Below are 25530 nucleotides of genomic sequence, written 5' to 3' on the forward strand. Positions count from 1 at the left end.
CCTCAGAAACCACCTCGACCACGGTTCGTGAACCGTCCCTGGTTGGCTGGTCAGAAATAGTCTTCCTGTAAGTATGGATACCTCTTCTTCTTATCATAGAAACGAACGTCGCGCGCCAGTTTCTCTAGTTTCTTGGTCTGGGTTTTAATGTCAAAATCCTTCAGAGTGGCATCAAGGCGTGTCAATGCTTCATTTGCGTTGATCAAGGTTGTGTCACCTGCGACCTCTGCTTTGAGGGATGCAATCTCGCTTGTTAAAATTAGGACTTGTTCAGCAGCTGTTTCAACTCCCGGCACCATCCAGTGCCGGGAGTAGTTGTTGGCGACAAAGCTGAATCCCTCTTTAAATTTAGGGATATCCACAAAAAGTGCTGGTTCAATTTTGATTTGGAGTCCCACAGGGATGAAATTAGCTTGAAAATATTTTGTGGGCAGATGGCCGTGCAGTTTAGTTCGGATCAACTTCTTCTCCAAGCGTTCCAGACGGGCTACCTTGTCATTAAGTGTAAAGTCTATTGTTGGGGTATTAGGAGAAATAAAATTATGGGTTGGGTCTTCTAAAAGTTGGTTTATGTATTCCTCTGTGTAGGATAAGAGTTCATTTTCCACCATGATGCAAGGTTTGCCTTAGTCAAACAGAACATACCTTGCAGGCATGCGCCTGCTCAGAATACGTTACAGAAAAGGGTAAACCCAATATGTGTCGCTGGGACCTGGGTGTATATCGGTACAAAAGGGAGGGGTCCCAGTACAATGTTAGTCACAAAAATATAGATGACTCATAAAATAAATCTAAAGAGACTGTAAGGAACACTGTTATGTAATCACAATGCGCCATATAACAATGTATTGCACACAAAAATGCAAAACGTCATCATCAAAAACAATAGTGCCCCACTGGGTGAGGGATGGAGTGTCAATAGAGAAAAGTGGTGCAGGGTTAGGTGAGTGATAGAGTGAAGGTCATGTGACCTTAATCAAAACAATTCTCAATCCTGGCTTCAGCACAGAGCCAGAGTAGTGTACAATAAATGTTCATAAATTGTGGCACGCCATGCTTCTAAAATTTCTGTATAAATCAATCCGCTCGGGGTAGAAGCTGGCAGGTGGACCTGTTGTCGACGTTTCGACCCCACAAAGAGATAGGGAATAGTTGGACCTTACTGGAGGGTCTTCCTCAGGACAGGGGAATGCTGGGGGCAGATTACCTAGAGTTCAAGAAAAGGGGATCAAAATCAGGAATGGTCTGCAAGGATCCAGGAATTTAACACGAGTGAGAAAGTGGTGGAAAAAATTATTAACGTGAGTTGCGTGTCACACACGGGTAGGAAGAATTCATATCGGTACGAATAACATCAGTGAATGCATCTGTGAAATATAATTAAATAAAATAAAATAAAAGCGCCGTTCTTAAAGAACTAGCAGGCACATGCATCAAGCCAAAATGTGCTCGCAAAATTAGCGATTAGCTATTTGTGAGCGCATTCAAGCGATTCCCCATGCATCAACCAAATAACCAATATTCGCAAAAATACCGACTCGCAAATACCGGAAATCCAGATATAGCGAATCGTAATTTGCGCTAACCTGAATAGCGGGAGCAAATAAGGAATCGCAGAAAATAATCGCTAGTGGATGCATCAAAAGTCGCTAATAGCGATTTCCTCAAAAATCGCATTTTAGCAAGTGCAGATTAAGGAGAATCAGAAGCAGGTGGTAAAAATATTTTTCTGCCATTTAACTGCAATACAAATGATGGAGCTGGTGAGGGCTATTGCAACTAACCAATGAGTTCATAGAGGACGCACACAAAGGCGGCACACTACTTGTTTGTGAGGAGGATGAGGATCCATGCAGCAGGCCAGGGCAGAAGGAGAATCCAGGAGAGGGCATTCTACCTGCGCATCACTCAGATGTGACACACTGATGAGGACATATATGAGTAGTACATGATCAACGCTGCCATACAACTCAACCACATAGCTGAATTGGAAACACCAATGCAGCGCAAAACACGTAGGACCCATGCCATCCGTCCCCATGTCCAGGTGTAATGTTGCCTGCACCTACTTGCATCAGGAGGTGTCCAGGGGGTAGTGGCATTAGCGGGAGGGGTATCACTAGGCTCCCACTCACGTGTCTAGAGAACCTTCCTGGCTGCCATGATGACTCAGACCCACGACCACATCAGCCTCCCCAAAACCCAAATGGAATTGAACCCACCCAGACTCCATTCATATTGAATTGCACTGTTCCCTAATGTGATATGAATGCCTAGATTTCACACACGAGCCATATGTCCACCGTCAGTCAATGAGTAGAGCTTCCGTAACCGGAATTGTTATCACTCCATCAACGTCCAACCAATGTGCAATGTGAATGACATCATGTCGGACATCGCAGCGCAATATCCTGGAAGCATCCATGATCCATACATCTTCCAATACATTGGCATACACACACACCTGCTCAGGGGGGGATATGGCGAGGGACACCTGCTAGGTCAGACAAAATACTTATGCATACTAAATCATTCTGTAATGGCAATGCAAACCTGACACATACGCATTCCACACTACCCTGTAGGTGACAGTGCATGCGCCGTGAGGAACTATATCATGACTCCATAGTTGAACCCAGGCGCCCAACAGGAGCAGCGGTACAACGCAGCACACACCAGGACAGGTAATGTGATTGAACGGACATTTGGATAGGTCAAGAGTCGCCTCCACATCCTGCACAGACCTGGTGGTGCGATGCAGGACCAGCCGGTGACCTGCTGTCGGATAGTGGCAGCATGTGCAATGTAGCTCATCGTAGCTCCCACGATACGCATACCCATAGATGGCCACGGCACTGCGGACAATCAGCCCTCTGTACACCCACCACACCCGCATCCTGCAAGCTCTGTGGAGGGGCAGTTGATACGTGCCCACATCACCCAACATCACTTCAAAGGTACGTAATCATGAGACAGAAACGATAATTCTTCACATGCAAAGTTTTATTTGCACTTGCACATGGACTCTTGTGTGTCTAAACATACACGTAGCCTAAGGATACATTCACGTCATGTACCGAGGCACTATTAGGAATAAGGTTTGGGACTCCATTAGCAGTCCCTCTGTATGTCCTGACCATGGTTACGCCACCATGGCTAATTGTCTGGAGGGATGTGAGTGCTCAGCGCTTCCTCCCACACACACCGAGGCGTCTATCTCCTGCAGCGCCATCTCCACCCATTGGTGCAATTGTAGGTGTAGAACGGCGTGCACTACACCTTCTGCCGGTGCTGACTGGTGCAGACATGCTGCTCACGCTGGATGCCCCCTCACTCCCCTCATCTCCAGTGGCATTTCTGAGGCCACCTGCACCAGCCTGGAGCTGCTCAACAGCTGTGGTAACTTGGCCAAGGGCCCTGGCCACGTCCCCACAACAATGCCCCATGTCAATCTGCATTGCTACAGACCGACGTGACAGCAGTGCAGTGGCGTTGCACAACTTGTGGTTGGAGCGTGTAAATCCAGCCAGGCGCCTCATGAATTGCCGATGCCTCCTTTGCTCGGTGTTCTGTCCCTCCTGCATCACACGCACGAGCTCGTGCAATGTGGCGTTGGTGTCCCTGTTGCCCTCCACAACTGCTTGTGAGTTCCCTCATGCGATCTGCCATGGTGGAGAGGTTTCTGTTTAATTTGCCCATTTGCAGGCTTATGGCTCCCATGTGGCATGCCTGCAGGCGCTGCACCCTTGTCATCTGCAGCTTAACGGCTCCCCAGACATTTGGAGTCGATGCCTCCTGTGCAGTTGTGTGGCCCCTTGCCCTGCGTCTTCGCATCGTTGTCTGCGGGGTGGTGGTGGACCTGACACGGGGCTGGCCTTCTGCAGTTGCCCTTTCAGGTTCAGGAAGGCACTCCATTGGCTGAATGGGAGGGACTGTAGCCCTGCGTCGTGTGGGTGCCTGGGATGTGCAGGGAGGTGTGACTGGTCTGGCAACGGCAGGCTCTGCGGTGGACTGGGTGCTCTCCCTGCGTTCGCTCCCATCACTGTCTCCTTCCTCAGCACCTGTGGTGTGAAACAGTGCAGGTTTAAAATTTCATTGGATAATGTTTTGCTACATGGTGATTATGTCTGCTCTTAGGTTCTCACTCTCTGTAATCGCTGTCTGTAATGAATATTGGGCACAATGGTCACACAAAGTGCAATGTGACTCACTAATTGGTTCAGGGGACTACAACTCCCGGGATGCATTAGTAACTGAATATGGACTGTGGACTGGGGTTGGTTACAGCTGCCTGCCTTCTTATTACTGTATGGGCGCTATTTTAAATTACATTGATGGGTATATTATAGTGCCTCCTACCTTGTGTACTGCAGGCTGTGCCGAATGTATCCATCTGTGTCACCCCCACAGCAGCTTCCGGCAGGATTGTGCCCTCCACCAGGTCCTTCAGGGCTGTGTTGTCCGGGACTGTCGAGGATCCTCCTCCGGTGCTCTTTGCCTCCCTCAGCCTCTGGGCAATTCGCTCCTTGGCACGGCTCCGCAGATCGTACCAGCGTTTCTTTAAATCATCAATGCTGCGGTGTGTCACACCCACAGCATTGACTTTTGACTTGATCTTGTTCCAGAGGCGTCTTTTCTCAGCCTCTGGGACTTTAAGGGAGAGCTTCCGAAAGAGCTTGTCATGGCTCTTCACAACCTCTTCAATGAGGTACTCCAGTTCCCTCTCACTAAACTTTATCTTTCTTTTTCTGGCACCTGCCCCCTCCTCTGCTGATGTGTTGGCCAGTGGTCTGGATGCCAAGTCTTCCTCTCCACAGCTCTCCACAGGCACTCAGCTTCCTCTGGACACAGACTGCACCATGGGAAGAGTTACTTCCTGGTTGTGATGTCATCAGGCTGTTCCCAATGCGACTCGGTAAAAATGCGAACTCGCAATTAGCGATTTCGCTAATTGCGATCTCGCTAATAGCGATCTCGCTATTTGCGAGATTGCAATTTGTGAGTTTTCAGCGATTAGCGATTTTTGGGGTTTTTTCGCTAACGCATTTAGCGATTTTTACCGAATCGGTATTTTTTCGGTATCTGCGTCATGCATAGGAGATAGCGATTCCTTATTTGCGATTCCTTAAAATTCGCAAATAAGGACTCACTATTTCTTAGCTTGATGCATGTGTACCTAGGACTTATGGCGCGCAGTGGGTCGAGGTTAAACATGGCGATGAATTAAGGTAAAGGTGCCGTTCCTGAATAACTAGGACTAGGGGCGTGCAATGAGCTGAGGTTGAATATAGCAATGAATCCACTTACAAGAGAAGCGCTGAAAAGTCACTTACCTCGTAGTTGCATTATCATAAAGCCGCCAAAGAACGGTCAGCTAGCCTGATTTCTGAGAAATACAAAACAAAAACCCAAAATTAAACAAACGCTTAAAACCATGTTCGAGGGGTTAGGCGTGCAAAACAGCAACCGCGTGGTTGAAAAGTGTCAAAAAAATATACCTGTGGACTGGAGTAAATCTATCGTCCCGGGGAGCCGTGTGATTTGAAAGGCAGAAGACAGTGCGATCCGACAGCACAGCTTAAAATGCCGTTCAGCATGAGACGTGGTGCACGTGCACGTTGTCTCGCGCTCAATGCGAGGACTGAGAGTGAAGAAAGACTGGGTGACATTCTGTTAATCTGGACTGGAATGTTTAGCAGATATCATGCTCCTTGGCCCATGCACAAACGCCATGATTGTCTATTTTAACATAATAATTTCTATGCGTTTTTACCTTCCTGAGAGAAAGGTACACGCTTTGAACTCACATATCAATATGTGTTTAATTTGTCACTACTATCCGATACATTTTTACTCTCCAGGCTTTGGCACATCTTCTTTCACTTGATGTTCCTTTTGGCATTTTACAAGTATAGATACGTGTATGGATTTGTCATGTACTGATGTTTTAACAACACTGTCTTACCCAATGCACCTCTGTAATTTGCACCCAGTCTTTCTTTGCTCTCAGTTCCTGCATTGAGCGTGAGACAACGTGCACGCGCGCCACGTCTCTTGCTGAACGGCATTTAAGCTGTGCTGTCGGATCGCACGGCTTTCTGCCTTTCAAATCACACGGTTCCCCGGGACAATAGATTTACTCCAGTCCTCAGGTATATTTTTTTGACACTTGTCAACCACGCGGTTGCCGTTTTACACGCGTAACCCCTCGAACATGGTTTTAGGTGTTCATTAAATTTTGCCTTTTTGTTTTGTATTCCTCAGAAATCAGGCTAGCTGACCGTTCTTTGGCGGCTTTATGATAATGCAACTACGAGGTCGGTGACTTTTCAGCCCTTCTCTCGTAAGTGGATTCATCGCTATATTCAACCTCAGGCTCATTGCGCGCCCCTAGTCCGAGTTATTCAGGAACGGTGCCTTTAATTTAATTCATCGCCATGTTTAACCTCGGCCCACTGCGCGCCCTAAGTCCTAGTTCTTTAAGAACGGTGCTTTTATTTTATTTTATTTCATTATATTTCACAGATGCAGTCACTGGTGTTATTCGTACTGATATGAATTCTTCCTACCCGTGTGTGACACGCAACTCACAATAATAATTTTTTCCACCTCTTGCTCTCTCATGTTAAATTCCTGGATCCTTGCAGACCATTCCTGATTTTGATCCCCTTTTCTTGAACTCTAGGTAATCTGCCCCAAGCATCCCCCTGTCCTGAGGAAGACCCTCCCGTAAGATCCAACTATTCCCTATCTCTTTGTGGGGTCGAAACGTCGACAACCGGTACACCTGCCAGCTTCTACCCCGAGCGGATTGATTTATACAGGAATTTTAGAAACATGTCGCGGCGCAATTTATGAACATTTATTGTACACTACTCTGGCTCTGTGCTGAAGCCAGGATTGAGAATTGGTTTGATTAAGGTCACATGACCTTCACTCTATCACTCACCTAACCCTGCACCACTTTTCTCTCTTGACACTCTCCTTCCCTCACCCTGTGGGGCACTATTGTTTTTGATGATTACGTTTTGCATTTTTGTGTGTAATACATTGTTATTTGGTGCATTGTGATTAAATAACAGTGTACCTTACAGTCTATTTAGAGTTATTTTATGAGTCATCTATATTTTTGTGACTAACTTTGTACTGGGACCCCTACCTTTTGTACTGATCTACACCCAAGTCCCAGCGACAAATATTGGGTTTACCCTTTTCTGTAACGTATTCTGAGCAGGCGCATGCCTGCGAGGTATTTTCTGTTTGACTAAGGCAAACCTCGCATCATGGTGGAAAATGAACTCCTATCCTACACAGAAGAATACATAAACCAACTTTTACAAGACCCAACCCATAATTTTCTTTCTCCTAATACCCCAACAATAGACTTTACACTTAATGAAAGGTAGCCCGTCTGGAACGCTTGGAGAAAAAGTTGATCCGAACTAAACTGCACCACCATCTGCTCGCAAAATATCTTCCAGCTAATATCATCCCTGTGATACTCCAAATCAAAATTGAACCAGCAATGTTTGTGGATATCCCTAAATTTAAAGAGGGATTCAGCTTTGTCGCCAACAACTACTCCCGGCACTGGATGGTGCTGGGAGTTGAATCAGCTGCTGAACAAGCCCTAATTTTAACAAGAGAGATTGCATCCCTCAAAGCAGAGATCGCAGGTGACACAACCTTGATCAACGCAAAAGAAGCATTGACACGCCTTGATGCCACTCTGAAGGATTTTGAAATTTCAACCTAGACCAAGAAACTACAGAAACTGGCACGTGACGTCCGTTTCTATGATAAGAAGAAGACGTAGCCATACTTACAGGAAGACTATTTCCGACAGGAACTCCAGGGACGGTTCACGAACCGCGGTCAAGGTGGTTTCTGAGGAAGACGCAATTACACAACTTTTTCCGACTCCTCCTACAGCTCAGAGAGTGATGGCGAACAACCAGGCCAGAGCTCGGCCTACGGCTATCAAGAAGACAGTTATCCACCCCAGATTCCTTTTTTAGGACAAGGCCAATGGAGACCACCCAGGGACGAGGCAAAAACTGGTCCAGGGGCCCGCCAAGGGGTCAGCAACTCAACAACATGAACTGGGACGGAGGCTGGGGCAGAGCCCAGAAACAGGTCTGTTTCCAACCAGAGGAGCACGGGGAGATCTACCCGACGGAAGGTATACAGGTGGTAAGAGCCCCACCTAACCCAGTGGTCAACATTTCATCCTACACCTTGAACAAGGAGGAGATTAAGGTCCTAAGAAAGGGCCTCTCCTATGTTCCCACTGCATCTCCCAAAACATTTGCCATCAGAACGGAGCTACACAGTTTCTTTAGGAAGATTCGGCTCAGGTATTACTTCAGGCATTCGACATTTCCATCTAAAAACTCTTATACCGGCTTGAGAATCCCGCAACATTCCTGGATCCTTGCAGACCATTCCTGATTTTGATCCCCTTTTCTTGAACTCTAGGTAATCTGCCCCAAGCATCCCCCTGTCCTGAGGAAGACCCTCCCGTAAGATCCAACTATTCCCTATCTCTTTGTGGGGTCAAAATGTCGACAACCAGTCCACCTGCCAGCTTCTACCCCGAGCGGATTGATTTATACAGGAATTTTAGAAGCATGTTGTGGCACAATTTATTGTACACTACTCTGGCTCTGTGCTGAAGCCAGGATTGAGAATTGTTTTGATTAAGGTCACATGACCTTCACTCTATCACTCAGCTAACCCTGCACCACTTATCTCTCTTGACACTCTCCTTCCCTCACCGTATGGGGCACTATTGTTTTTGATGATGACGTTTTGCATTTTTGTGCATAATACATTGTTATTTGGTGCATTGTGAATAAATAACTGTGTACCTTACAGTCTCTTTAGAGTTATTTTATGAGTCATCTATATTTTTGTGACTAACTTTGTACTGGGACCCCTCCCTTTTGTACTGATATACACCCAAGTCCCAGCGACAAATATTGGGTTTACCCTTTTCTGTAACGTATTCTGAGCAGGCGCATGCCTGCGAGGTATTTTCTGTTTGACTAAGGCAAACCTCGCATCATGGTGGAAAATGAACTCTTATCCTACACAGAGGAATACATAAACCAACTTTTACAAGACCCAACCCATAATTTTCTTTCTCCTAATACCCCAACAATAGACTTTACACTTAATGACAAGGTAGCCCGTCTGAAACGCTTGGAGAAAAAGTTGATCCGAACTAAACTGCACCACCATCTGTTCGCAAAATATCTTCCAGCTAATATCATCCCTGTGGGACTCCAAATCACAATTGAACCAGCAATTTTTGTGGATATCCCTAAATTTAAAGAGGGATTCAGCTTTGTCGCCAACAACTACTCCCGGCACTGGATAGTGCTGGGAGTTGAAACAGCTGCTGAACAAGTCCTAATTTTAACAAGAGAGATTGCATCCCTCAAAGCAGAGATCGCAGGTGACACAACCTTGATCAACGCAAAAGAAGCATTGACACACCTTGATGCCACTCTGAAGATTTTTGAAATTTCAACCCAGACCAAGAAACTAGAGAAACTGGCATGTGACGTCAGTTTCTATGATAAGAAGAAGACGTAGCCATACTTACAGGAAGACTATTTCCGACAGGACAACCAGGGACGGTTCACGAACCGCGGTCAAGGTGGTTTTGAGGAAAACGCAATTACACAACTTTTTCCAACTCCTCCTACAGCTCAGAGAGTGACGTCGAACAACCAGGCCCGAGCTCGGCCTACGGCTATCAAGAAGACATTTTTCCACTCCAGATTCCTTTTTTAGGACAAGGCCAATGGAGACCACCCAGGGGACGCTGCAACAACTGGTCCAGGGGCCCACCGAGGGGTCGGCAACTCAACAACATGAACTGGGATGGAGGCTGGGGCAGAGCCCAGAAACAGGTCTGTTTCCAACCAGAGGAGCACGGGGAGATCTACCCAATGGAAGGTATACAGGTGGTAAGAGCGTCACCTAACCCAGTGGTCAACATTTCATCCTACACCTTGAAGGAGGAGGAGATTAAGGTCCTAAGCAAGGGACTCTCCTATGTTCCCACTGCATCTCCCAATACATTTGCCATCAGAACGGAGCTACACAGTTTCTTTAGGAAGATTCGGCTCAGGTATTACTTCAGGCATTCGACATTTCAATCTAAAAACTCTTATACCAGCTTGAGAATCCCGCAACATTCCTGGATCCTTGCAGACCATTCCTGATTTTGATCCCCATTTCTTGAACTCTAGGTAATCTGCCCCCAGCATTACCCTGTCCTGAGGAAGACCCTCCCGTAATGTCCAACTATTCCCTATCTCTTTGTGGGTTTGAAACGTCGACAACCGATCCACCTGCCAGCTTCTACCCCGAGCGGATTGATTTATACAGGAATTTAATAAGCATGGTGTGGCACAATTTATGAACATTTATTGTACACTACTCTGGCTCTGTGCTGAAGCCAGGATTGAGAATTGTTTTGATTAAGGTCACATGACCTTCATTCAATCCCTCACCTAACCCAGAACCACTTTTCTCTCTTGACACTCTCCTTCCCTCACCCTGTGGGGCACTATTGTTTTTGATGATGATGTTTTGCATTTTTGTGTGTAATACATTGTTATATGGCGCATTGTGATTAAATAACAGTGTACCTTACAGTCTCTTTAGATTTATTTTATGAGGCATCTATATTTTTGTGACTAACATTGTACTGGGACCCCTCCCTTCTGTACTGATACGCTCTATTGACCAAAGCACTCACACCTGCGTCATCTCGGCTGCAGTGAGCAAGTTTTGGGCGCACATCGGATATAGCCAGAGCTTTAAAAGAAATGCTCTACGAACAAATAAATTCAGTTGCATGTCACTGTCATAATAACTTCCCCGCCCTCCTGTCTATGCAGGACACAGAATTAATAAATGAGTGGCACTCTTTAATAAAAAGCTACCAAGGGATAAAAGTTCACGATTCAATAACGCCCTGAAACCAGTCCTTAGGAATGCCATGACAACATGTCAGAGAAACAAACAGATAAGCGTTTGATGCACCCATCAGCAGTAGCAATCTTCACTTCCATATAATGAAAATATTACAGCGCTATGACGGTGCTAACAGCAAGAAACATTTTGCCTAGGCAGCAAGCCTCTAACCAAAGGAATAAGGAAAAAGCCATAATCTCGGAAGTATTTCTCTCATTGCAGACTGCCAAAATAGCGACACTTGAGCACGTTATTGAAAGTAGAGCATGTTATTGAAAGTAGAGCATAAATAGGCAGCCGCATCTTGCGCATAAGCGGGCTAAATGTTTTTTGGCTGAAAGGCACGCACATGAAGGTGCGGGATCACTGTAAATACAAAGACAGTGAGGCGTGATGTGGTCAATCCCTCTCTGTCTGCAGGACAGAAAGAACTGCTCCACGAGAGTTGACAGTGTGTGGTAGAGCTGTCTATTATGTACCCTTCAGACATCTACCACTGGAAAGCAGTGAGCACTAAACACAGCAGCCTTTGCAAGCTGAAGCCCCGTGTTGGACAGCCAGTGAACGCTACGCCATGCAGCCAGCTTTATTTACAACACATCCAGTTCCCCCCTGCCATACGCCAAGAACTCACTTTCCCTGTGGCACACACCTGTAAAAGATGACCTGGGGAAGTGGATGGCCGCATTCTCACCTAGATACCCACTCGCATAAGGTGGGTAATTGCGTAAATAAGTAAGCCATTGAGAAGCTCTTAATCCGCGGTACAGCCGATGATCAGTCCTGAAGAGCACTCATGCCATGCTAATGTTATGTAACGCAGGACCTTGCCTGGCATCGAGCAGGCAACTCACGCGGGGCTCTGCACTGCAGCGTAGTTGTCATGTGTCCCTGCAGACCCATTCATTTTTACTATGGAATATTTGATTTTTGTAGAGAGCTTGAGGAAGTAGGACACTTTGGAACTAAGTAAATAAAGGGAATCACATGGGAATAGAAAATACCTCACTCTTCATTGGACGCAAATTTATTCCTTGTGTACAACTTTTATGGATTTGGACAGAAAGAGGAAGTATAAGCTGGCCTTTTGTACAAAGAACTGGGTTATCATAGTAGCTGGAAACATAATGCAACGTCAGTAAAGGAAAGTGTTTCTGTCAAGGGCTGGGCACGAATCTTTTGCCTTCTTATCTCGCTCGGATAACTAGAAAAAAAATCTTTTGCCTTCTTATCTCACTCGGATAACTAGAAAAACATCTTTTGCCTTCTTATCTCGCTCAGATAACTAGAAAAATGTGCAACTCTTTCCTGTACCCACGATGTTGCAAATGCTTATATTAAACAAACAGTCTCTCTATGAATGAGTTACTAAAATAATTTAAAAGCCAGTAACGTGTAAAAGATCTTTTAAAAAAAAGCAATAAAAACACACGTTGCAGGACAAGTACTAGGCACTAAACCTCCTCAGTAAAAGTACTGAGCGGGATCTGTAAAGGCAGGAAAAGTCCTGGTGATTTTTAAGGGGAACAAGCATTGGCATAGCCGGAGGTTGCAAAACGGAGTCTCGGAAGTCTCGTGGCTGGACCCGAGAGTGCAATAGCCGGAATTGCATCCGGAGATAATGGAGGCCTCGAAGTCAGCTGACATTGGGTATTGGCGTACCGGAAAGCTTGGGCTCACAGATCACAGACATGGTGACTCCCCCACCCGAGATTCCACGAGGCAGAAGAGAAAGGTGAGTGTGCTTGTGTGTAACCTGACACGCGGAATGCAGCTGGCGCACGCCACTGCTCACTCCTAGCTGCTAATGTACGGACAGAAGATGTGCATGCGGGGACTGGTTTTACTGGAGGCGAGAAAAAAAGTCCACAGAGTATCACGTCCACCAGTAAAGGGGTAAAATACCCGTGATGGAGCTTAGATTTCACCTATAATATGTATGCATTATTATATGACAAAAGGTTGCAGACATGAGTTCTAAAATGGCACGCAGATTGGGGCGCAAGCAAGATGAAAACATAGGCATGATCAGAATGCTTCAGTTTGGAGGTGCTTTCATGTGAAAATATGCTCAATTAGTGGAACAGCCATGTTTATATGTGATTAATCCATATGTAATCTCACTATAGAATAGAAATGTGTTGAATTGTGTTTCACAGCGTAGAAAACCACGTGATTTTAGTTTGCTTTAGTGGACTCAGCTAACTGCAGTTTGCCCTTGAAACATTAGATTGGAATGTGCTCCTCTTTGCTAGCAACTTTCAATGAAAGGGTTCTGTTAAAAAATCCTGCCTCCAGTTTCCTTCGACCTTCACTATGTTGCATATTTTTGTAGCCTGTTTAAACGTGGAGAGAAGAACACACTTTTTTTCATAAATCACAAGACTGAAATTTGAACAGGAACAAGCCTGATTAATGACGTATCCAGTCAGCCCGTGGGGAGATGATGTGTCTTGAATTTCTGATTGGACCAGCTATGAGGACTGAGCACGTGAACTTTTACTTGAAATATGGCTTACAAGTGGGAGGAGTGCTTTTGCCTCCTCTTTTTTTCCATTATTCTGAGGGCCAGGCCCAGTTTCTGTGCTGGACACAGAGACAGGGAGGGGCTGCATTCTGTGGGGGCTATGGTGGAGCTTGAGACAGAGACACAGAATAGCACAGCGAAGCAAAGGCAGAGAGAAAGAGCTGAAAGGATCAGAACAGATTTAGATTTTAGGTGCTAAACTGCATTTATTTCTCTTTATGGTATTTTTGCCATTATTAATTATTGATTAACCTTGTAAGACTTACTCTTTTTCTTAGAAACTCTTTCAGAGTTTGACTGAGAATTTGCACCACATTTCCCTTCCTATATGTGATGCTTATATGCAGACTGTAATATGTTCTGTATTAATGCTATTTTTCCTATTTTTCAATTCTGTAACCTGATTGATATTTGACTAATGAATAAAGAGTCAGATAACCTTAACTTTTGACTTAAAATAAAACCCTTTAAAATAACTCACCACTCTCATTATTGCCTCTAATATTGTTTGCATTTAATTTTCATATTTATGTAAAGCCTCCTGTTTGGTGAAACACGGTCATCAAAAGGTCCATCGTTTTCACCCTTTACAGTGGTAAACCATAGGTAATGAGGTTGTGAATAGGGAAATTACCAGGTAATTACCGCTGGATCACCCGCATGCACATCTTCTGTCTGGTTTGTCTCTCCACGTGCGCGCCAGAATCGTATAGATTCCAAAAGGCCTGTGCTGCTCTCAACAGGCCGAGACCTAAACATCGAGGACTGTGGAAATAGGAAACAATTTGTCCATATGATGGACATGGAGTTTAACAGATGCTTGCAAACATACTTTAAAAAAATTAAAGACGGAAACATCAAGAGATGGAAGATAAAGTTCAGATTGGGGTGGGTACCCACATTTATTATTTGGTAGATGAATCAGAACAAGACTGTGAATGTGACTGAAGGAGACGCATCCTTTTTGAAAAACTATCACAATCACAATACTGCACCTGGTTGTTTTTTGCACACATTTTTCATGAAAAAGAGATTATTACTCCCTGTCTTCAGACAATTGCACACTAGCAAGTAGACAAACTACTTTCATTTATAAAGAAACGTGAAAGTGTGAGATTATGTAATAAAACTGTAAGTTGTTTGGACAAGCTATACCTTAGAGTAGAACCAAGGCTAATACAATAATGTCAAATAAGATAACGGGCATTTGAGCAAGGGCCACGTAGAATAAGACACAGTCTCAAGGGGTTAGAATGCACCTTAATTTTATTCTAGCATTTTTTAGCTTTTGTCCACAATGTAGTATAGTTTAAAACTGTTTAAAAAATGCAAGACGTTTTAGCAGTCTCAAGAGTTGTCCTGTATCAATGTTAAGCTCTTTAACCCCTTCTGTGCCACGCCCTTTCCCCCTCCTGTGCCGGGCGTTTAATAAGTGGGTGGGGTTCATGACGAGATAGTCTCGTCATGGGCACAGCGCGACCGTGCTCCATGACGAGAGTATCTCGTCATGGGCACAGAAGAGGTTAAAGCATTTTTCTCACACCTTAGGAGAACATTTCGCACTTTATAAAGCAAGGTGAAATCAGCAGTGACTGAAAGCAGTTTTATTGAGAAATGTTTCCATGTTTTATAGCACAATTAATGAGAAACAAATGTATTTTCATTGTATATGCTGCTATTTCAAGTTCCTATGTGTCTCTCATAGAAGGAACTGTATTATAGCATGTATAGAAGTGATTGTTGACTAGAATGCTGGTGGAGCCCTTTATATTTAGTTTGAAATATAGTACTTGCTTGTTAACACAAAATTAGGAAACTCATCAGTAGGGCATTAGAGTAATCAAAGAAGGAGGTAGCCAGGAGATAAGGATTGGTAGAGCTAACTCCCGGTGGGTTGTAAGGCAAGCTAAAGCCACATGGGAGCTTAATAAGTGGAATGATTTATTTGTAGCTGCCACTCCAAGAAATGTTGGTGAATAATAAGTACAAGTAAAACGAATTTAGGGAAGTCAGGTGAGGAATTTATTTTGGCTATTTCAGGAACCTTTACTCCTGACCACATGAAACTGATTTGACAAATATTAGCCTGGAAAGAGATATTATATTTAAATCGCATTCTACACCTGTTGTCTCTATCCTAGCCGAGACCGCCCATGTGGCAGCTTCATTGAAGCAAAGGAAAGCTCCTGGGTTAGACAAGATCCCAGCAGATCTTTTCTAATCCGACCCCAAGACATGGGAATCTTATATTAACACGGGAACAAATGATTTGTAGCAAGGGCAGCAATGCCTAGTACTTGGTAAGGGGAAAAGATTGTGCCAGTTTAAATGAAGGAATAGTTCAAGCATCCCCTCAAATTTTCGCACAATCAGCCTCTTGAGCAATCTCCAAAAAGTATTTTGTAAACAAGGCTTGGAGAGACTTTGTAGGAAAGTTGTATCTGCTTCTTATGGTTACCCCCACTTTTTGCTGAGATCACACTGTTTTTGGACTAGTCTCACTGGGATCCTGCCATCCAGGACCCCAGTCTATCTGCTTTATCCCTTAAATTACTATGTATGTACTTTAGGTGCACTCCAGATTGGCTACTGGGGTACCCTTATCAGTCCCTAGTATATGGTACACCATGTACCCAAGGCATAGGTACCCTAAAGGCCTTGCATGGGCTGCAGCATGTATTATGCCACCCATGAGAGGCCATTCAAAAAGGTACGACAGGCCTGCCACAGCAGACTGTGTAAGCTGGTGCCTGCGCCACTTACTTAAGACATAGGTTTACTATATCGATCTAAATCACTAAACTTAAAAACCTATCAGTCACCTCTATGGCGGCCTTATCAATCTTGAAGGCAGGGTGTTGGGTTTTATGTGAGAGGGTGTCCGTGCATGAGCAGAGCCCCTCTGCAGCCTTCGAAGATCATTCTCCGGGGTTGTCTGTGATGCAGCCAGACATATATGTTGAGGTGCATTATAACCTCACGGTAAATGCTAACTTTAAAACGGCTGCTTAGAAACATGTTGTATTTGGTGTCAAACACCTTGGAATCGTACCTCCACACCAGTAACTGATGTGAGAGGTACGATTCCACCCTTCCAAAGGGACATGTATGGGTCACCGGTCTACCCGGTACCAGCTTTCTCGGCCTGGGCAGCACAAAATGGACGCAGCCACCCACAGACACGATTCTGCACTCATGCTGCTGAGCCAAGCTCAAGCAAAGGAAGGCATGACAATAGGCATCCTGTTACAGGGAGATGTGACCACCTCCCAGACAGGGTTTAGTGTATTGGAGCTGGGTGGGTGCACTCTGAGAGTGCCAGAAAGTCTGCACTGGTGGCACATTTGGTGTCCCTGTGCATAGTCCAGCTCAAACAAGTTCTGGGAGCCATTTGCTCCTGCTCTGGTGCAAAACTGGACAAAGGACATGTGTGTAGCCACCTCTCTGTCCTGCCCCTCCCCTAGGAGGGTCCCTAGAATCTTTCCAACCCTTCCCGTGGGTATAAAGTGGGTTCCAATGTTACAGAACTTTAGATTTTACCTGGACAAGATTCTGCTAAGAACAAACCAAGTACTTCAGCTCTCTGCATGACGCTGGGCAACTGAAGAATCTCCCTTCGAGTAAAGGAGTTACTCCCGTGCAAAAGCAGGCACCTAAACGCATCTGACCAGTTTGCTTCTCCTGAGCTCCTGAGGACTCTGAAGATTATAGCATCACGGATGGTGGGTTCCCGAAGGTTCCTGAGGTAGATCTGACCTCTCAGTGATTCTGAGAACAGTATGCCTCGTGTGGGCCATGCAACCTGAACCACTGTGCAACGCATACATTTGCAAGTGCATATACTTGCTGGCAATTCACAAACTTGTGCTTTGGACTCCATGTAGTCCTGACCCCAAGCAGTAATTGGACCAAAGATATCCGGCCTCCACTCACTGCGTGCTCTGTGGGCTGGTGCTTTGTAAACTTGCTTGAGTTCTCCTCGCGATCCCTGGTCCGTTGGCCTGTGGGTCCTGGCGAGGGTCACCTTGTTTATTCTTGGGCTTACCTAGTTGCTCCAGATGTGCCCTGACTCTCCCTTGCTTGGGGAGTCCCCTGGACCTTGCTGGTCCACACCGTAACTTGTTTACTCTGATCGCATGGGTTGCATTTGCCAAGGCTTGTTGGTCCTCCATCCGGACGCCGACCCCTCAGCACTCGACTTCCTTTGTGGGACAGCTCACCTCCGGACCCTGGTCATCCTCGACATCTCCTGGTCCCTGTGGCTGTAGAGTCAAGCAACCCTTCTTCACACCTGAAGCATCCGACATCGGTGGACATTCAACTACCGAGCCCCTGGTCACCTGAAGTGAACCAAACTCTGTCCCCTCTGCTTTCAGGTTCTTCTCACCTAGAATATAGGCTTGGATTCCACTGGATACTCTTCGCCTTCCCAGCAGCACCACGTCTTTACAGCTCTCTATTGAAAAGTACAAAGGTTTCCGACACCACTTGACCATTATGCACCCTGCTCCTCTGGGTTAGGTAACACGGGTACCTCAGTACTCACTGGTGGGTTGGCTCTAGAACCTCTTAAATTCCAAAGGGTTTGCTCTAAATCCTTGCAGAAGTGTCTTTAAACTGTGACTTTACAACCACGACTTTCCCATAGAGTTGTACGGGGCACGTGGTCGTGGTTCCTCACTGCACCCGTCCTCCGTGGGCTCCCTGTGTCACTCCTCTGGGTGTTTCCTTGGGGTCCCAGCGATTCTATGTGCTCTAGGCACTGTGTCTAGTCAAGTCGTGATTGTTATACAATTTCTTTAGTATATGGTTCGGTCTCCCCCTGGAACCCTCTGTATATTTTGCTACTTACGAATGTTCTATTGATTCAGTAGTGTGTGCTTTATGTTCTAATCTTGTGTAGGGATTAGTAGACAGTGTTATAGTAAATACATATTTTTATATAACTACTGTGTGGTTCTCCTGTCATTTAGTCATTCAGAAGGTGATGTTCTGGTAAAACAAGCTGCTTTAAACTCCTTCAAGATTAAGCCTGAAGGCTGCTCTCCAGAGCTACCACTAGGATAGCTTTCAAAAGGTTATCTTTGAACTCATACATCATAAGGGTCATGTGGACTGGTACAGGGTGCCCACTTTAATTAGTAGGCAGCATATACCAGGCCACCTTCTCACAGACTTTAGGACTGGATTAACAACTATAATATCCTATTCAATCTACAGGCAGGATTCAGAGCTAAGACAAGCTCAATCGACCAGGCCTTCTGCTTCCTTTTGGTTTAAGTGGAAAGCTGTAGACTTTGGAGGGGGAGAACCTTTTGTAGTGTTTACTGCATTTGACCTAATGCTCAGGAAGACACGATGGGAGACCTTTAGGCAGGATACGGGTTGCCCTGTAATTTTCTAAACATCATTATGCACCTTCATGAGGGAAACTTTGCTAGGGTTCAATGTGGTACAAATGGAAAATTAACCCAGGTAATTTCTGTTGACAAGGGTGTGCGCCAAGGCTGTGTTCCAGCCCCCACTCTACTTCTCCTCTCTAACCATGTTAATAATTCCCCTACTCTTGCAGGACAGAAAGTCCCGGCACTTTTCATCACTAAGATACCCTTCTTTTTGCCAAAATCAGGAGACTACAAAATCTTATGGATAAATTCAAATTGTTCTGCCTTTAATATGGTCTGAAAATGAATGTCACCAAAACAAAACAAAACAGATAACATATTCTAGGAATGAATCCAGTGGTACATGTGGCTTCATTAGATTCTTCCTATTGCATAAATCTGTGCCTAAGGCAGTGGATTTTTTTAATTGTTTTCAACCAGCGAGTGCCCGTAGACAGCAGTTGGAGCACCCTTCCAGCTGCTGTCTATAGCTCCCAGTGGGCTCCTAAATCCGGGGCTCAATTGCTGTTATACATGCATGGTGTGGGAGTAGCATTTGTTTTTTAGCACGAAATATGCCAAACCTAGAACCAGGTGGATTGCACCTCTAAGCTGGCTCTTGTGTATAACAGAGTACACACACTTAGGAAGCCAAAACTCACCGGCGCTGTCACAGTTCTGCCTCCCCTGACATCAGAAGTCCTGCTGGGCACCGTGGGAAGGTGGAATCGCGGACTACATTTCCTGGCGGCGCATTGCTGCACATGCACTGCAAACGCGCCAGGAGGCTTTTACATCAGGACCAGGGCTCCCACAGTGCGGGAAGCCAAAACTCACCAGCGCTGTCACAGTCCTGCATCCCCTGACATCGGAAGTCCTGCTGAGCACCGTGGGAAGGTGGAATCACGGACTAAATTTCCCGGCGGCCCCAGGAGGGCATTGCCGTACACGCACTGCAAACGTGCCAGGAGGCGCTTAAATTGGGTCCAGGGCTCCCGCTGTGCGGGCCGCGCACGGGCGAAGCCCAGGCCAAGGGCAGGTCTGTCTGTGCCCCTCAGAGACCGGAGGAGGCTGGGCTGGGCCACCCTCCTGACAGGTTCCATCTACTAAGATGTGCCGCGGTGAGTGCTGATAAATCACGACATGGGGAAACGTACTTTTATAACAAGCTCCCACCCCTCCACCTCAATAGACAGCATGTTAGAAAGAGCTGTTAACATTGTCGTAACTGAGATCGAGTTAACCGAGAGGCGATTGTCCTTGGGACTGGAAGCTCCATGGACTACCCCTTTGGTAGGGGAGGGACAAGACGTTTGCATTAGCCCCCCAAGCCGAATTTATTGAGCAGCACTACTAAGCACTTACCAATTCTGGGAAGTGGCTGTAACATGGAAAGTAACCAGGGTAATGAGGGCAACGGGGCCTTTGAGGATTTTCCAGCAATGGCCATCAACAAGGGTATTGTACCTAATATGGATGTCTCTCCGAACCCGATAATTACAGGGGCTAAAAGAAAAAGGAAACTGGCCAAACCCACCAGCTTCAAGAGGAAACAACCCCCCTGTTTAAAACAACAATGCACACTCCTGAGCTCATTGATCCAAGGTACGGCGCCCCCGGTGCCCCCTGTGCCCCTGTGCTCCCTGTGACCTCCGTGAATACGGAGACTGCTGATGTCACTGTTGATCTGACCTCATTGGAAACAATAAATCATTCCACCTACACTCAGACTGAGTCCACGGCAGCTTCTTCAACTTGTCATATACTTGGTGATACTTCAATCGATATCATAGTGGACACTGTTTATGAGCGTATTAGAGTCCTTGTGAACAAGAATTAAACTGCACTTTGGAAATGCTTAGACCATTTGGAGTCATTGACAAATAAACAAAATACACACACTAATATCCCTAAATTAACTGTCAATCAAGGGAGGCCTCCAATTTCCAGTCCCCCAGTGCAGTGAACTTGAATCAACAATGGCAAACTCCGTCACCCATGCCCCTTCCCTCCATTAGTGCCTGTTATACGTGTAGTAAAGCTAAGGAATGTTTTTCATCCAAACTCATTCCTGCCCAGAAAAAATCTCTAACTACAGGGCACACTAATAGTCTAAATGCTCTTACTAACCCAGCTAATCATGTTGCCACCACAAATCCCACATAGAAAGCTACCTCGGGTGTAACATTCAGAGCGCAACCACCACTATGGAACCCCATGCTAGTGGGATGTCTGCTGAGGCTAGTAGAGAAATTCTGAGCTTACCACCAGCAGCATGTCCCTATGTCTTAGTCTTAGCAGGTGTTCCCCCCTAAGAAAAAATCAGACTGAGACTTGGAATCAATTGCGAAATAAAAGCGCAGATTGGCTCATCAAACACAAAGGGCTTAGGGTGGCAGACATTAGTGACATTATAATGGTACGCAGGGTAGGGTGGGTTGGACCTTCACCGTCGCTGGTAAGGTCGATTTTAATGACACAGGAGTTTAACAACACTACCCCAACTCTTATTTGATCACTGCCCTTAGGAGTTTTCAACAAATATCTCTGCTTTTCCCCCCGCATACAATGCATAACAGGTTTTCCGCCCTGTCTGGTTTAGACAGTCTGGATTGACTGCTGCCCATCCCCACATTATTTGAGCCTGCTATAGCCATGCCCAATTGCTTAGGACACGACATTCCAGAACCACATGACCCAAACCTACACGTGCTAAGCTGGAATGTTGCTGGCCTGGCTTCTAAATTAAGCTCCGAAGAGTGGGTAAATATAGTCCAAAAATATGATATCCTCATGTTTCAAGAAACCTGGGCCACAAGGGATTTACATCTTGAAGGGTTTAGATGTTTTAATATCACCGTACCTGTTCCCAAAGCAGGCCGCCCATCTGGTGGACTCTCCATTTGGGTCAATATTTCCTCAGGTGGTAGTGCTAAGACTCTAACTACAAACAACTATAACGTTCAAGCACTGATCTACACTTCGGGGGCCCCAATCTGTTTTATCAACTTTTATAATAATTTCTTTTTAAGTTTGACAAATATGAATTTTATTAATCTGTTTAATTTTATTTCCAATTTACAAAGCCAAAATGTGCCCCATAATTTAGCTGGAATCTGCCTAGGTGGCGATTTCAATGCCAGGATTCCTAGGGAAAATGAATTAGTCACTGTTCCGCCGGCTTATGAGCACCCATGTAAAAGGGGGACAGAACTGCTTGACCACTTGTCTAACCATAATCTATTAAATGTAAGGGAAATTGCGGCTGTATATTATAATGATAACTGCTTAATACCTACATATAGGGGTCGAGGCTGCGCTCCAACCATTGATTATGGTTTTATATCTGCCTAATTAGAAGATTTTTTGTTAAATGCTGAGATTTTATCTACTGTGCAGAGCGACCACAACCCAATTTCAACTGCAATTAGCTTTGCCCCTAGACCGGACTTTGTCAAAGAGCCTGGGGCTAGTAAGTAAGCGCCCTCGACTGATAACCTGAGAGTGATTTGGAAAGGCATCAATACCAACAATTTGTTTTCTAAAATGATAACAGCACACGATCACGCGTTGATATTTGTCTGTCATCTACTGATCCCAATCCAGAGGCAATTAACTCTTTCAGTCATCTATGTGCTAGCGTTAAACGATTGATCTCTAGGCCAGCATTGGATACAAATCAAAGCCCAAGATGGATTAACAATGCTAGCTCGCGAACAAATAGAGAGCTCTGCGCAGCACTTGCAGGGACACCAAGGGATTCAATTCTTGTTAAATCTTTGAGGTTACACTACAAACAAGTGGCCAGGTAATGAAAAGATGAGATCCTAAAAGAACACTGGGATAACCTTGCTTGTGCTGCCAGACTTAACAATGGAAACGGCTTTTGGGCAGCTGTTAAAGATATGAGGTCTATGGGTCTCAGACTCACTCCCTTAAGCTGTAATATAACCAGTGATGCCTGGGAAGCCCACTTTTCTGGGATTTACAGAGCCCCATCCCATATTGAGGACCCCATAAACATTCATGCTGCCTTGCAGATGTCGATATCCATGTTGGAAGTCGAGGACGCCACTCATCAAAGCTTAGGCCCCCGGCCCTGATGGGCTTTCCATTGACCTTATCAAACACAAACCAAAATTCTGGGCACCTCTTTAACTCAATGTTTTTAATAATTTAACAAACACTTTTATTCCCAGCACATGGTCTGCCAGCATTATTGTTCCAATTTTTAAAAAAGGAGACATATCCAGCCCTAGTTGTTACAGACCAATCACCCTGTTTGACAATACATTGAAGATTATTGGGAGGATCCTGTTTAACAAAATTAGGTCTTGGGCTGAGGGGGAACACATTTTAAATGAGTGTCAGCTAGGTTTTAGAAGTAAATTGGGAACTGTGGAACAGTGCCAAAATCTTAATTTGATTGTTGGCAAATACACTACAGCTTGGAAGTCGTCCATTTACTTAGCTTTTATGGACCTTACCTCAGCCTTTGACTTTGTTAACAGGTCACGACTATGGTCGGTCCTTTTAAAATATGGTTTGGATGAGGTTTTAGTTCACTTCTTAGCTTATTTGCACAGGGATTTGAAGGCACGGGTGAGAATTGGTAAGGACAGGGAGGTCTGAGGGAACATCAATATTGGTAGAGGGGTCAGGCAGGGGTGTGTACTGGCCCCTCTCCTATTTATTTTATACATCAATGATTTACACAACGCACTGTCTGAACTTACTAATGACGTCCCGAGGATCAATGGTAATACACTCCCACGCCCTACTGTACGCGGATGATGCGGTCCTAATGGGCCGCACACCGAACGCACTACGCACTTCAATTAGGGGTTTTGTAGATTTTATGGCTGATTTAGATCTTTGCACTAATTTAAAAAATCATTCATAATGACCTGTGGCCCTAAAAAATCACCTTATCAATTCAATTACCTCAGGATCAGAACGCCTGTTACGCACTTGCTCTTTTCCGTATTTGGGCCTAGTATTTTCCGACAACGGTTCTTGGGCAGCCCATGTGGCCCATAGTAGAAGTAAATTTCTTAAGGCCACTAATTCAATTCTGAGCCTTCCGCAACCCAAAAGCGCGGCGGTAGTGCTATCCTTAACTAAAATGTATATAAAACAAAGTGCATTCCCACCGCAGCATATGGTGCAGACGTTTGGGGCTTTACAAAATGTAGTAGTATCCAGGGAGAGGAAATAGATTCTGCTGGAAACTCTTAGGGGCCCCAATTTCCTCCTCACATTTTGTTTGCCACAAAGAATTAAAATTGCTTTATATTGAAGACTATATTAGGGCTTCAACGACATCACCCCATCGCAAGACCTCTGCAACTCCCTCGCTTCATACTTCCACAACAAGATCGCGGACATACACAACAGCTTCTACAACCAACCAACGCACACCATGACCGAACAACCACCCCCCACCACCACCCTCCACGCCTGGACCCCGATCAGCACCGAAGACACCATCCGCACGATGAACTCCATCCACTCCGGATCACCGACCGACCCCTGCCCTCACCACGTCTTCAACAAGGCCGACGCTGTCATCGCACCCCACCTGCGAGACATCATCAACACATCCTTCGACACCACCATCTTCCCTGAGAGCTGGAAACACGCCGAACTCAGCGCTCTACTCAAGAAACCAACAGCGGACCCCACCGACCTCAAGAACTACCGCCCCATCTCGCTCCTCCCGTTTCCAGCCAAAGTCATCGAGAAGACCGTCAACAAGCAGATGGCCGCCTTCCTCGAGACGAACGGATCCCTCGACCCCTCACAGTCCGGCTTCCGAGCCAATCACAGCACCGAGACCGCCCTCATCGCCGCCACCGATGACATCCGAGCCCTGATGGACAATGGAGAAACAGCGGCCCTCATCCTCCTAGACCTCTCCGCGGCATTCGACACGGTCTGCCACCGCACCCTAGTACGGCGCCTCAGCAACATCGGAATCCAGGACAAGGCGCTGGAATGGATCATCTCCTTCCTCGACGGAAGAACACAGAGAGTCCGCCTACCACCGTACAAGTCAGAGGCCTCCGAAGTCATCTGCGGCGTCCCTCAAGGATCATCTCTGAGCCCCACCCTCTTCAACGTCTACATGAGCCCCCTCGCGGCCATCGTACGCAAACACAACCTCAGCATAATCTCCTACGCCGACGACACCCAGCTGATCCTCTCCCTGACCAACGACCCCACCGCCGCCAGAGCCAACCTGCACGAAGGGATGAAAGAGGTAGCCGAGTGGATGACAACCAGCCGCCTGAAACTGAACTCGGACAAGACGGAGGTCCTCATCCTGGGCCCCTCACCCTCCGCCTGGGACGACTCCTGGTGGCCTCCCGCCCTGGGCACCGCACCCAAACCGACAGACCATGCACGCAACCTGGGCTTCATCCTGGACTCCTCCCTCTCCATGACCAGGCAAGTCAACAACGTCTCCTCGGCGTGCTTCAACATCCTACGCATGCTACGGAAGATCTTCTGGTGGATCCCCACCGAGACCAGGAAAACCGTCACCCAGGCCCTCGTCACCAGCCGACTGGACTACGGCAACGCCCTCTACGCCGGTACCACCGCCAAGCTCCAGAAGAGACTCCA

At 46.0% G+C, this 25530-nt stretch overlaps 1 protein-coding gene across 1 annotated transcript in view; it reads right to left on the minus strand.

Moving 5' to 3' along the window:
• LOC146798595 (solute carrier family 22 member 6-A-like) overlaps positions 1–25530 on the minus strand; it is an 814343-nt gene that overhangs the window by 329980 nt on the left and 458833 nt on the right. The window lies entirely within an intron of this gene.

This window comes from Triturus cristatus, chromosome 9 (genome assembly GCF_964204655.1).
Source record: "Triturus cristatus chromosome 9, aTriCri1.1, whole genome shotgun sequence".
NCBI lineage: Eukaryota > Metazoa > Chordata > Amphibia > Caudata > Salamandridae > Triturus > Triturus cristatus.